Source organism: Amblyraja radiata, chromosome 4 (assembly GCF_010909765.2).
Source record: "Amblyraja radiata isolate CabotCenter1 chromosome 4, sAmbRad1.1.pri, whole genome shotgun sequence".
Classification (NCBI taxonomy): Eukaryota; Metazoa; Chordata; class Chondrichthyes; order Rajiformes; family Rajidae; genus Amblyraja; species Amblyraja radiata.
In genome coordinates this window covers 13,842,604-13,855,929 of record NC_045959.1, presented here as the reverse complement: position 1 = coordinate 13,855,929, position 13,326 = coordinate 13,842,604, and positions in this window count along the sequence as shown.

Genomic DNA, 13,326 nt, shown 5'->3' with positions numbered 1-13,326 from the left:
TGCCATCCCAGGAATCAGTCTTGTGAACCTTCTCTGTACTCCCTCTATGGCAAGAATGTCTTTCCTCAGATTAGGAGACCAAAACTACGCAATACTCCAGGTGTGGTCTCACCAAGAGCCTGTACAACTGCAGTAGACCCTCCCTGCTCCTATACTCAAATAATTTTGCTATGAAAATGAGGATATAAGGAACGCTGCCAGATGAGGTAGTTGAGCAAGGTGCTATAACAACATTTAAAAGGGATTTGGACAGGTACATGAGTAGGATAGGTTTAGAGGGAAATGGGCCAAACTCATGCAAGTAGGATTAGCGTAGATAGGGCATCTTGAACAGCACAGGCAAGTTGGATTGAAGGGCCTGTTTCTGTGTGGTGTGACTCTATAACTGCAGAAGAATTTAGGGAGGCAATGGAGGTGACATGTCTGGAAATGGTAAGGGAATTAAATCTGGAGATGCTAAGTGGGAATGTTATTAATTTTGAGATTTAAAAAATCAAGCCTGTAATTTATCCCATCAGATAAAGCATAAAAATATCTTTAATTTTGGATATCTTTAACCTAATTCACTTTCATATCTTCAGTATTAAAAAAGTTATGGCCATTTCCATACTCGGAAATTAGCATCTTGTTCCCTATTGCTTTTCCATTGACTTAACACAAAAGCTGTGATGTAGGACAGTCAAAAGACCATAACTTTCTTAAAAATCAAGAGAACTGAATGAAATTTTCAGTTATTATAGATTGAAGCATTCTGAAACAAACACAATACATCTTACTTGGATGGCCTGAAATTAAGCATATAATTAGTTAATTACCTAATTGTAGCTAATTACAAAATTGACCGTTGTGACGGAAATAGTAATAAACACCTAGACTGTCTTGAAAATTCAAAAATGTGATGTTCTCAAGATCAGAACTTTAATATTATTATATTATATGCTGTAAGTCCATAACAGATAGGTAAATAAATTACAATTTCTAGCAATAGACCAAGTCTTTATGGAGAACATCAGTTGTTAGCTGGTACATTGGCATATCATAATCAGTAGCATCATCATACTCCTCAAATTGTAACCAATGAGCAACTCTGTACACCTTGTTTTTCCTCAACTTTTCAATTTTGGCATTGTAAACTACAGGTTATTGCTCTTCAAACCACGCATGACATGCCTTTCTTCCCACTACTTTCCCATTAAGAATGTCCTGTAGATCATCACATTTGGAGTAGTCCAAATTTGGATAATCTCTGCGAATGCAGAATCAGTCTCTTTTGCTGGGCATTTGGATTGACAATTTTGCATTTCTTCTTCGGAGACACCTGTTTAAAATGTAAAGTAAAAAAAACCACTGAACAGCATTAACAGAAACAAGTTATTATTTGAAGTTTTAGAAAAAAGGTTGAAATTAAGTAAATACCCAACAAAAAATTCATATTGATCAGTTTCATCAAATTCATCTAATCCATTAAATTAATCTAAATTCAATTACTAGATCTAAACATCTATCCATTTTTTAAGAAAAGGCTAAACATTTTAAATAGCCTAAGTATCCAAATAGTCTAGAAACATCTACTCTCAATATAATCAATATTATTATTTTTTGCACAATACATGTGACTAAAACTGTTGTGGATATTTAGCATAAAAATATTGATTCTGGATAGACAACAACACAAAATATAGACGATTTAGATGCTCTTATGACATAATTGATCAAAAAAAAATGACGATTCAAATCATCTTGCGAGTGGGTGTTTCAGGAATGTGATCGATTGGAACGTTGCCGTTGCCGTTGCCGTTGCCGTGAATTTTAAACCCATATCGGCAGGCAAGACACTGCCAATTCGTATGTGGGCCTAAATAACATTTTCACATCGTAAAATTAGACTAAAGCCACACCAAGAAGCAAGATTATATGTGAAATATACGACTTATCATTTGTTTTGTCCTGATATTGCGATCCGTCACGTTGAAGGCATCGAGGGCATTAGAAGTCGCCTTTTACTTTAATCCTGCGATTAAATTATCCAGCGGTTTTTTAAAAACCAGGCACAGAAGTCCGATCAATTTTTCTTCATCAACTAGCAGCCCGAGGAAATCCCTCTCTGACAAGCAATACAAACCAGCATTTTAATCTCCCCCCCCCCAAAGGCTCCGGAGTCGCACACCCAGCCAGTGGCAGAAGGTAGGTTTTGTAACATCGCTATGCTAAGGATGCCAGATTTAAAGAAATGCTACATTCTCACATTGCTGAGCAAAACACAAGCTGCTTGAGGAACTCAACAGGTCAGGCAGCATCTGTGGAGGGAATGGAGAAGCGATGTTTTGGGTCAGGGCCCTTTTCAAGCACTTTGTGTTTTGCCCAAGATTCCAGCATCTGCCATTCCTTGCATCTCAAATGATTGTTTGACTGGAGCAGCTTGCAGGGACATAAAGGAGTAAGGTCCTGGAAGGATTTAAAAGTAAAACTAAGAAGTTTTTGCTTAACCAAGAGTCAATATATGTCAACAAGCTGGATAAGTGAAACTTTACGATGATGTGGCCAGGACTAGGGGATCTGAACTAGAGGGAGAAATTGAGTAGGCTGGGACTATATTCCTTGGAGTGCAGGAGGATGAGGGGTGATCTTTTGAGGTGTATAGAATCATGAGAACAATAGATTGGGTAGATGCACAGAGTCTCATGCCTATATTCTGTGAATCGAGAACCAGAGGGCATAGGTTTAAGGTGAAGTGGAAAAGATTTAATAGGAATCTGACGGGTAACTTTTTCACACAAAGGGTGGTGGATGTATGGAACGAGCTGCCAGATGAGGTGGTTGAGGCATGGTCTATTGCAACATTTCAGAAACAATCAAATAGGGACATGGGATAAAGGGATACGGGCCAAACATAGGCAATAGACAATAGACAATAGGTGCAGGAGTAGGCCATTTGGCCCTTTGAGCCAGCATCGTCTTTCAATGTGATCATGGCTGATCATCCCCAATCAGTACCCCGTTCCTGCCTTCTCCTCATATCCGCTATTTTTAAGAGCCCCATCTAGCTCTCACTTGAAAGTATCCAAAGAACCTGCCTCCACCGCCCTCTAAGGCAGAGAATTCCACACTCACCACACTCTGTGAGGAAAAAGTGTTTCCTCGTCTCCGTTCTAAATGGCTTACTCATTATTCTTAAACTGTGGTCCCTGCTTCTGGACTCCCCCAACATCGGGAACATGTTTCCTGCCTCTAGTGTGTCCAAGCCCTTAACAATCTTATATGTTTCAATGAGATCTCCTCTCATCCTTCTAAATTCCAGAGTGTACAAGCCCAGCTGCACCATTCTCTCAGCATATGACAGTCCCGCCATCCCGGGAATTAACCAGGTGGGACTTTTGGTCGGTGTGGGCATGTTGGGCCGAAGGGCCTGTTTCCACGCCGTATCAGTCTATGGTTCTATGGCTCCAAGTGCAGAGATAATGGTGAACAAGGCACCTAAACACATGCATTTATATAATGCCTTTCAGGAGCTCATAGACATGAACTAGAGTACAAGTCTAGAGGCGTCTGCGCTAATTCATTTAGAACAAAACTTTGCAAGTAAATAATGTAGATTGGTGTTTGGCATTGCTACACTTTTATGTGTTTAAGGAAGGTGCCAATTGCTTTGGGCCAATATGTGCTACATTACATGAACCTTTTATAGGTCCTGGATGCATTGGGTAATAGATGCTACTGTTTCTAATAGGGTCATATCTCACACTGTTGCATGGCTGGACTATATGGAAAGCTGGAATACAATCATACATGCCAGTGGAGATTGGCTAGGGCAATATAAAATAATGTTTGCTTTAGTTTAATTAATTCATTAGTTTTAAATATTTTTAAAAGTTTTAACACGTTATATATCTTCTTTAATAATTGATTTCAGAAGCAGGCTTTCCAAAGCCCAGTTACCGCCATAGCCTTGCTGCATCTCACTGACACCTTGTGAAAGTGTAGGGTGCACATTTAACACAGGAAGGGTGGGTGGACAGCGAAAAAGGGTAGCAAGCCTGGCTGGAAAGTAGAATCCAGCATGATTCAGCTCACAGTAATTGAAGTGAAACCAAACGATATCTATAGTATTTCTAAACCCTTTCTTTAATCAACTAGTTTTGTCGTGAAAAGTAGGTAAAGAATATTATGTAAAGAATATACATTTTGGGTTAAAGCCAAGATAAGTTACTGGGCAGGATATTATGTGCAGAGAATTCACAACACTGCTTTAATTCCATCATCTTTCATTTTTCAATCATTCCAATTTCAGCTTAACATCCTGCTGTGTTTTTAGTTCAACACCTCTCATCATTTCTACTTTTGCCACAGCCATTGCCTTCTCATGGACCATTAGTGAACGCTGAATAAGAGACAGTCTTCCAAAATGATGAAGCAGTTTATCCTTCACTTCGCCGGATCACATGGCATGCTAGATTTATGTCCAAGTTGCTTTGAAATTGGGCGGGGATTAAAATGAACATTGCACCCAAAGCAGTTAAATTCTTGACGGTAAACTCAGTTTAAAGTTGTTCCTAATTGGCAATATTATTAAGTATTGCTCCCACATCGAAAAAGATTCATGAAAATTAGCTTGGAAAAGGTATTAAGGATTGTTGAGGTATTCTTGGTCAAAGAATACTGCACCAGGCAAGTTACTATGAAGGAAAATGGACTGAGTGAGAGTATGGCAACATTTTTTTCAGTGTTTCACAGATTTCTCTTCATTTTTGTTTAGCTTATTTAGTTTAGAGATACAGCGCGGAAACGCCCTTCGGCCCGTCGAGTCTGCTCTAACCAACGATCCCTGCACATTAACACACAATCCTACACACACTAGGGACAACTTACTGTACAATTATACCAAGCCAATTAACCTACAAACATGGACATCTTTGGAGTGTGGGAGGAAGCCGAAGATCTCAGAGAAAACCCATGCGGTCACTGGGAGAACATAAAACTCCATACAGACAGCACCCGTAGTCGGGATCGAACCCGGGTCTCTGGCGTGTAGGCGAGGTAAGGCTTCAACTCTACCGCTGCCCCAATGATATAATTGTAAAGCCACAATAGTAGCCCACATCAATTCCAAATGCATATTCTTCTTGCTCCCACACAAATTCACATTGATTACCTTGCTGATAACTCAATGTGCACAGCCGCTACTCAGATGGATTCATATGCTGTAAAATAATGTTGGAAAACTCCCTGTCAGGAATCGAAGAATGCCTGTCCAACCCCGTAAGAATTTTATAAGTTTCTATAAGATCCCCTCTCAATCGCCTAAATTCTAGAGAGTATAAACCAAGTCTATCCAGTCTTTCTTCATAAGACAGTCCTGACATCCCAGGAATCAGTCTGGTGAACCTTCTCTGCACTCCCTCTAGGGCAATAATGTCCTTCCTCAGATTTGGAAGCCAAAACTGTACGCAATACTCCAGGTGTGGTCTCACCAAGACCCTGTACAACTGCAGTAGAACCTCCCTGCTCCTATACTCAAATCCTTTTGCTATGAAAGCTAACATACCATTCGCTTTCTTCACTGCCTGCTGCACCTGCATGCCTACTTTCAATGACTGGTGTACCATGACACCCAGGTCTCGCTGCATCTCCCCTTTTCCTAGTCGGCCGCCATTTAGATAATAGTCTGCTTTCCTGTTTTTGCCACCAAAATGGATAACCTCACATTTATCCACATTATACTGCATCTGCCAAACATTTGCCCACTCACCCAGCCTATCCAAGTCACCTTGCAGTCTCCTAGCATCCTCCTCACAGCTAACACTGCCCCCCCAGCTTAGTGTCATCCGCAAACCTGGAGATATTGCCTTCAATTCCCTCATCCAGATCATTAATATATATTGTAAATAGCTGGGGTCCCAGCACTGAGCCTTGCGGTACCCCACTAGTCACTGCCTGCCATTGTAAAAAGGACCCGTTTACTCCTACTCTTTGCTTCCTGTTTGCCAGTCAGTTCTCTATCCACATCAATACTGAACCCCCAATACCGTGTGCTTTAAGTTTGTATACTAATCTCTTATGTGGGTCCTTGTCGAAAGCCTTCTGGAAGTCCAGATACACCACATCCACTGGTTCTCCCCTATCCACGCTACTAGTTACATCCTCGAAAAATTCTATAAGATTCGTCAGACATGATTTACCTTCTGTAAATCCATGCTGACTTTGTCCAATGATTTCACCACTTTCCAAATGTGCTGCTATCCCATGAAACGCATTCATATTTGTTGCCTAGAAATGCTTCAATTCTCCTCTTGTACATTCTTATAATTTGGCTCCAAACATATGCCAATGATGTGAGTAAAAGAAAAGAGGGATGAAATGACTGACATGACTGACTCACATGCATTAACTTGATGCTTTTCATGACCGCACAAGATGTCATGGTCTCTGGTCCTTTGTCGATCACCTTGTGTCTACTTCCCCTGCTTCTGCTGCACAAAACATTTTCTACTGAATTCATCTTTCAAAAATATTTGGAACAAATCTATTAGATCGCCCATAAATGATCTATGCTCTTAGGAGAACAAACCTTGATCCTATATAAAGAATTTCGGGTCTGAAGTCGGGTCTCGACCCGAAACGTCACCCATTCCTTCTCTCCAGAGATGCTACCTGTCCCGCTGAGTTACTCCAGCATTTTGTGTCTACCTATATAAGTTTGTATAAGTCACTCTGGTCCTTAGTAAATCTTCTCTGACTTGATGTTCTTCCTAATGTGTCTTGAGTTGAACACAAAAATTGGTGATGTGAAAAGTTGAATGTGAATGCAGGAGGTGTTATGGATAGTGAGGAAGGCTATCTAATGATGTCTGATCTGGTCAGTAATGTGCAACAGAGCCTGCTGGCACTCCCAGTAATTTTGATCATGGATATGTGACCCATGAGAGGTGTAAATCACTCAGGCAGAACAGGTTTTCACAGCGTATAAGAGGTATGCTTCAGTTATTTAAAGGGGATAGTCACAGCGCCTGATATTGAGAACTTCCTCGTTTTGGTCTTTCTTAAAATAATGCACTTATCTGCCCTACTTTGGGTCCCCCTGTACTCCACACAAATATATATTTCCCTCTTCCATACACCTTCCTCCCCACCTAAGTTACAGCCCTCACAGGGTATCCATTAAGTCCCTGACCTATCATTATTTCTCCCCTGGTCAACCCTATCCCTGTCACAGATCTCATTCCCAGCTACTGATTGTTTTCTAGTCTCCAACTATACATAACTTTCTTAAAAATTAAGAGAACTGAATGAAATTTTCAGTTATCGTAGATTGAGCCATTCTGAAACAAATATAAAATAATCTTACTTGGATGACCTGAAATTAAAGCATATAATTAGTTAGTTACCCAAGTGTAGCTAATTTCAAACTTCAATTACTAGATCTAAACATCTATCCATTTCTTAATAAATGATTAACATTTTTAAATAGCCTAAGTATCCAAATAATATTCATAAATAATTCACAATAAAACATGATTTTTAAATCTCATTTACATTAATTTATAGGCCAAATGGAAGGAATTTAGTGTTCAATTGCTGTAAATTAAAGTCCATTTTAAGTCAGCTTTCTAGTGGGATCCTGTGAACGCGCTGGTTTAGAACGTTCACATTGCGGTAGATTTGTGTCCTCAAATGCCCAGAAAAATACTGCCGGATATAATGGGCCCAAAATGAGCTACTCGCAATATTAAACTTTGTATAAAGGGATCTTAAGAAGCCTCCCCTCCTGTCAAAGGAGGCGACCCTGTCAGGCAACTACTAATCCCTCAGCGCAATGACATACAATGGGACTTAGTGTAGGTACAATGTAAATAGACTGATGGTCAAAGTGGACTCAATGGGCTGATGGGCCTGTTTCAGCGCTTTATGACTCAACTAATCTTTATCTCTAGTAAAGTCCTTTCCTGGTTCCAGACCTTCCCAGTAGAATTTTCTCATGCATGACTTCAAACTAAAAATTTGTTGCCCTACTGCAAATTAACTATTTAAAATGATGGGCATTTTCAAGGCAATATTTCAAAGTTTTCATATGTTTTTAAAAGTATTGAATATTTTTGCATATTTCCCACATATTCATAATCTCTGTAAAGGATTTGGGTTCTGACTTTTGCACTGTTTGGGGTTGGGGTTAGCTTTCTATCAGTTATTTTTCTTATTTTGCCAATGGCTCTGCTGTAATGTTGTTTTCATGTTCTCCGAGTCCTGAAACCTAATTTCAATCCAAGTCCACCCTATCCCTTTAGGGACATTGTTCTAACTAGATAAACCCAGGTAAGTATAGCAACTAATAAAATCTTATGTCGATCAGAGGGAAGTTGTAACTACTCGTAAATTTTAGGCTCTAGGTCAATGACCCTACCGGGTCAATTATGTGATTCCAAGTGAGCTGACCTTGTCCCATAATTTGGGGTCAACGCAATAATGTCTTTTTATGACCCTCTCAGTATATCGCACATGACAGCTGGGAGAATTAAGAGCTGGAGGGTGGAATTTCAGGCATTGGCAAGTTGCCAAGGTTGGCCTCTCAAGCATTGGTGGTATTCTGTGGAGAGACAGAGAAACAGCTTCGACAAGGGTGGGAAAACAGGAGATAATGATGGTTAAACGCTTGTATGGGACAGGAATGTGAGAAGAAATTGTATTGAGAAAACCAAGCCAGTGGACATTTTTAACAACGTCTCTGCCACAGTGTAAGGGCCAGTCAAGGACCAAAAAAAGCCACAAAGTGCTGGAGTAACTCAACAGCTCTGGAGAACATGATTAGGTAATCTTTCAGGTCAGGATGCTTCTTGTCAGACTGAGCAACAAACGATATGCTGAAGCGACTCAGTTAGAGAAGATCTGAAGTCTCTTGTGCCCACCTTCAGACCTGATACAGGATTTCAACCCAAAACCAATAATTCCTTCTCCCCCACAGATTTCTTCAAGAAAGGTCTCGACCCGAAAAGTCAGCAATTTATTTTCTCCAGAGATATTGCCTGTCCTGCTAAGTTACTCCAGCACTTTGTGTCTATCTTTGTTGTACACCAGCATGTGCAGTTCCTTCCTACACATGCTCCTCCAGCCAATTGTTTGATGCTTCCCATAAAGTCATGCTCTTCAGCCTAGCCTTGGGCATGAAGAGTGGTGGTAGCATCAAGCCCTGTATCCTGGGTTGCTGACTACCCGTGTGGCACTGCAACCCCCCCCCCCCCCCATGTGCAATGACAATAAGATATATTATTATTATTGTTAATTCCGTTTTTTATTCTCTCCAAAACCTTATCAACTCCTTTCAGATGTTATAACCAATGATTCAATGATTCAATGATACTTTATTGTCACATGGACCTAGGTACAGCTTTTTTTTTGCATACAACCCAGTCAAATCATATTGCAGACCTCACCTGGGCAGTACAGAAGTGTCATCACGCTTCCGACACCACCAAAGTTACAAACATTCACCAAACAGTCCTATCTTCTGCTTGCCACCATACATGGCAACAGACCCAACTCCCCCCCCCCCCCCCCCCCCCCCCCCCCCCACCCCTCCGCCGAGTGCCCTCATTATTCTCGCCGCCTTCCACCCCCCCGCCTGGTCCCCCCAAGGCACAGCACTACCGCTGCACCACTGTACCACCCTGAGCCACTTTACCACCCCATCACTGTTCTGGCCTTCACTACTCTGCCACCCTGCACCACTGCACCACCCTGCACCACCCTGCACCACTGTACCACCCTGCACCACTGTACCACCCTGCACCACTGTACCACCCTGCACCACCCTGCACCACTGTACCACCCTGCACCACTGTACCACCCTGCACCACTGTACCACCCTGCACCACACTGCACCCCTGTACCACCCTGCACCACTGTACCACCCTGCACCACTGTACCACCCTGCACCACCCTGCACCACTGCACCACCCTGCACCACTGCACCACCCTGCACCACTGCACCACCCTGCACCACTGCACCACCCTGCACCACTGCACCACCCTGCACCACTGTACCACCCTGCACCACTGTACTACCCTGCACCCTGCACCACCTGCACACTGCACCACCCTGCACCACTGCACCACCCTACACCACTGCACCACCCTGCACCACTGCACCACCCTGCACCACTGCACCACCCTGCACCACTGCACCACCCTGCACCACTGCACCACCCTGCACCACTGCACCACCCTGCACCACTGTACCACCCTGCACCACCCTGCACCACTGTACCACCCTGCACCACTGTGCCACCCTGCACCACTGTACCACCCTGCACCACTGTACCACCCTGCACCACTGTACCACCCTGCACCACTGCACCACCCTGCACCACTGTACCACCCTGCACCACTGTACCAACCTGCACCACCCTGCACCACTGTACCACCCTGCACCACTGTACCACCCTGCACCACTGTACCAACCTGCACCACCCTGCACCACTGTACCACCCTGCACCACTGTACCACCCTGCACCACTGTACCACCCTGCACCACTGTACCACCCTGCACCACTGTACCAACCTGCACCACCCTGTACCACTGTGCCGCCCTTTCTTAATGCTGACTTATACATTCAGTATTGCTGGTTTTATACACAGTAGTGTTAGCACATGTTTTGTACACAGCACCAATTAGCATTCATGTGGCCCCTTGGGGTGATAATCCATCCCATTGTTTAAGGGGTTTTTTCCCAATAGACTCAGGCTCTTAATCTACACTTGTGGACAGACGCTGAGACTGTGGTCCTTCCCCACTGAGCCTTTGCATTGGCTCCACCGGGCTTCAGTATGTCCCTCAGCATGTACTCCCGCAGTCTGGAATGTGCCAGTCAGCAGTGTTCCCTGACGGACATGTCACTCTGCTGGAAGACCAACAGCAGATCATTGAGTTGATGATCATCCATCTGCAGCTGTCCATCCCTGAGTGTGTCTCGTGTCTCTGTGAACTGTCTGTGAATCACAGAGTCCTTTGTTAAGCAGCTGCTCGGGATGAACCGCGACAAGAATCCTTGTATCTTTCATCAGACCCTCTTATCTCATCCACAGAATGCAAATCAGTGGGCAACTGTTGTCCAAATCACAGCCGGCCCGAGGCTAGCGTGCATTGGGAATGAGATTGCAACCATACGAGAAGGTTCTGATCAAAAGGGGCCTCTTTCACTACCTGCCAACAGAGGTCTTGGTGTTTGTTGGTGAGTTCTGGTATTCTTCCAGATTAACTGGGCAGTCTGCTCTAGGAACCACCCTGCGGGATCCATCGAGTCCTTCCCACAGTGTCTGCAGGTTGTTCCGTGCAGTCTACAATGTTCCAGTCAGCAATATTTCCCGACGGATATCTCACTCTGCTGGAAGACCAACAGCAGATTAGTGACTTGATGATCATCCATCTGCACTGTATAGAGGATTTGCGGTCAAGGGGGTAGGTGTCAAATAACCTTTCCACGAAGGTAGGTGGTGCGGCAATGTCCAACTGACTGGGACATTGCACAGTAACGGGGCAAGGCCCTGTCTTCCCAACACCAGGGACAGGTAGAACCACAGAACATAGTGGTATTTGGTGACAGCCTGATAAAGCCAAACACAAAGATGGCCATCATGATGAGAGCAGTGGTGGTTACACTTTTGCCCTTTGTCTGTGAATTTGTGCATTGTGGCCCCTCCATTTTGAATCCCCAGATGAACTGGAAGACAGGCCAGGTAATCGGCAGGCCAGGTAATCGGCAGGCCAGGTAATCGGAGTGAGGGATGGGCCATACCTGTGCCAAGTACAGCAATCCCGAGAACGCCTCACACCTGCTGACCTGGTTCTTAATAGTTATTGAGAGGAAGCGCTGCTCCTTGAGTTTCTTTAATTCACTTGTCCAATGGAGCCAATATTTGTTGCAGGCCTCGGCCTTTCCACATCGGACCCACAACATCTTCCAAATGTCCATTCTGATGGAGAACAGGGCGGAGGACCAATCGGGCCAGTTGGGAAAGAGCATGGCCTGTGATTCACTCTGGCTCCTGATGCCAACTCAAACTAGTCGTAGCAGCTGTTCAATCTGCAGGCTGTCGTGGATCCAACCTAAAGATCATCCATCTACAGGAAGGCCTTGATCCAAGTACCCCTTCTGGTAACATCACCCCTCTTATGCTCACATCCTTGCTGATGGATTCAGCAAAGGATTCTATGGAATCCAGGACACAAAATCAGACAGGGGAGAGTGAGTACACAGATTGCGACATGCAAGGGGATTTGTGTACACCAATCCTGGGATGTCAGGACTGTCTTATGAAGAAAGACTGGATAGACTTGGTTTATACTCTCTAGAATTTAGGAGATTGAGAGGGGATCTTATAGAAACTTACAAAATTCTTAAGGGGTTGGACATGCTAGATGCAGGAAGATTGCTCCCGATGTTGGGGAAGTCCAGGGCAAGGGGTCACAGCTTAAGGATAAGGGGGAAATCCTTTAAAACCGAGATGAGAAGAACTTTTTTCACACAGAGAGTGGTGAATCTCTGGAACTCTCTGCCACAGAGGGTAGTCAAGGCCAGTTCATTGGCTATATTTAAGAGGGAGTTAGATGTGGCCCTTGTGGCTAAGGGGATCAGAGGGTATGGAGAGAAGGCAGGTACGGGATACTGATTTGGATGATCAGCCATGATCATATTGAATGGCGGTGCAGGCTCGAAGGGCCGAATGGCCTACTCCTGCACCTAATTTCTATGTTTCTATGTTTCTAAGCTGTCACTCATTCTAACAGCCATTTTCACTTCTGCTGGTGGGATCATATAACCAGTACACTGAACCAGATTTTCTGACAGTCAGATGTTATGCTACTGGAAAAGGGAAGACGTGTTGTACAAGATCATGCACTAATTTGCATAAATTTGGTTTGTAAGCGGAAATTCTGATTTAGATTAAATTAGATTTTTGGATTAACTGCCGTGCATGCTGGACAATCACATATATTGCGCTGGCTGCAGCAACTGAGGTCAGGTTAGCTTTAGACTTAATAATAATAATAATAATAATAATAATAATAATAATAATAATAATAATAATAATAATAATAATAATAATAATAATAATAATAATAATAATAATAATAATATATTTTATTGTCATTGCACATAAGTGCAACGAAATTTGGGTTTACAGCTTCCATCCGATGTCATAACTTAAATAACTAATAAAATTTAGATTTAGATACCCCGAGAACATGGTTTGTAAAAAGAACATTACAACAGTAAAATAGTCAAAACAGTTCAAACAGACTAAAGTGCAGAAGTGTCTGTGCGACGTGACCATCCG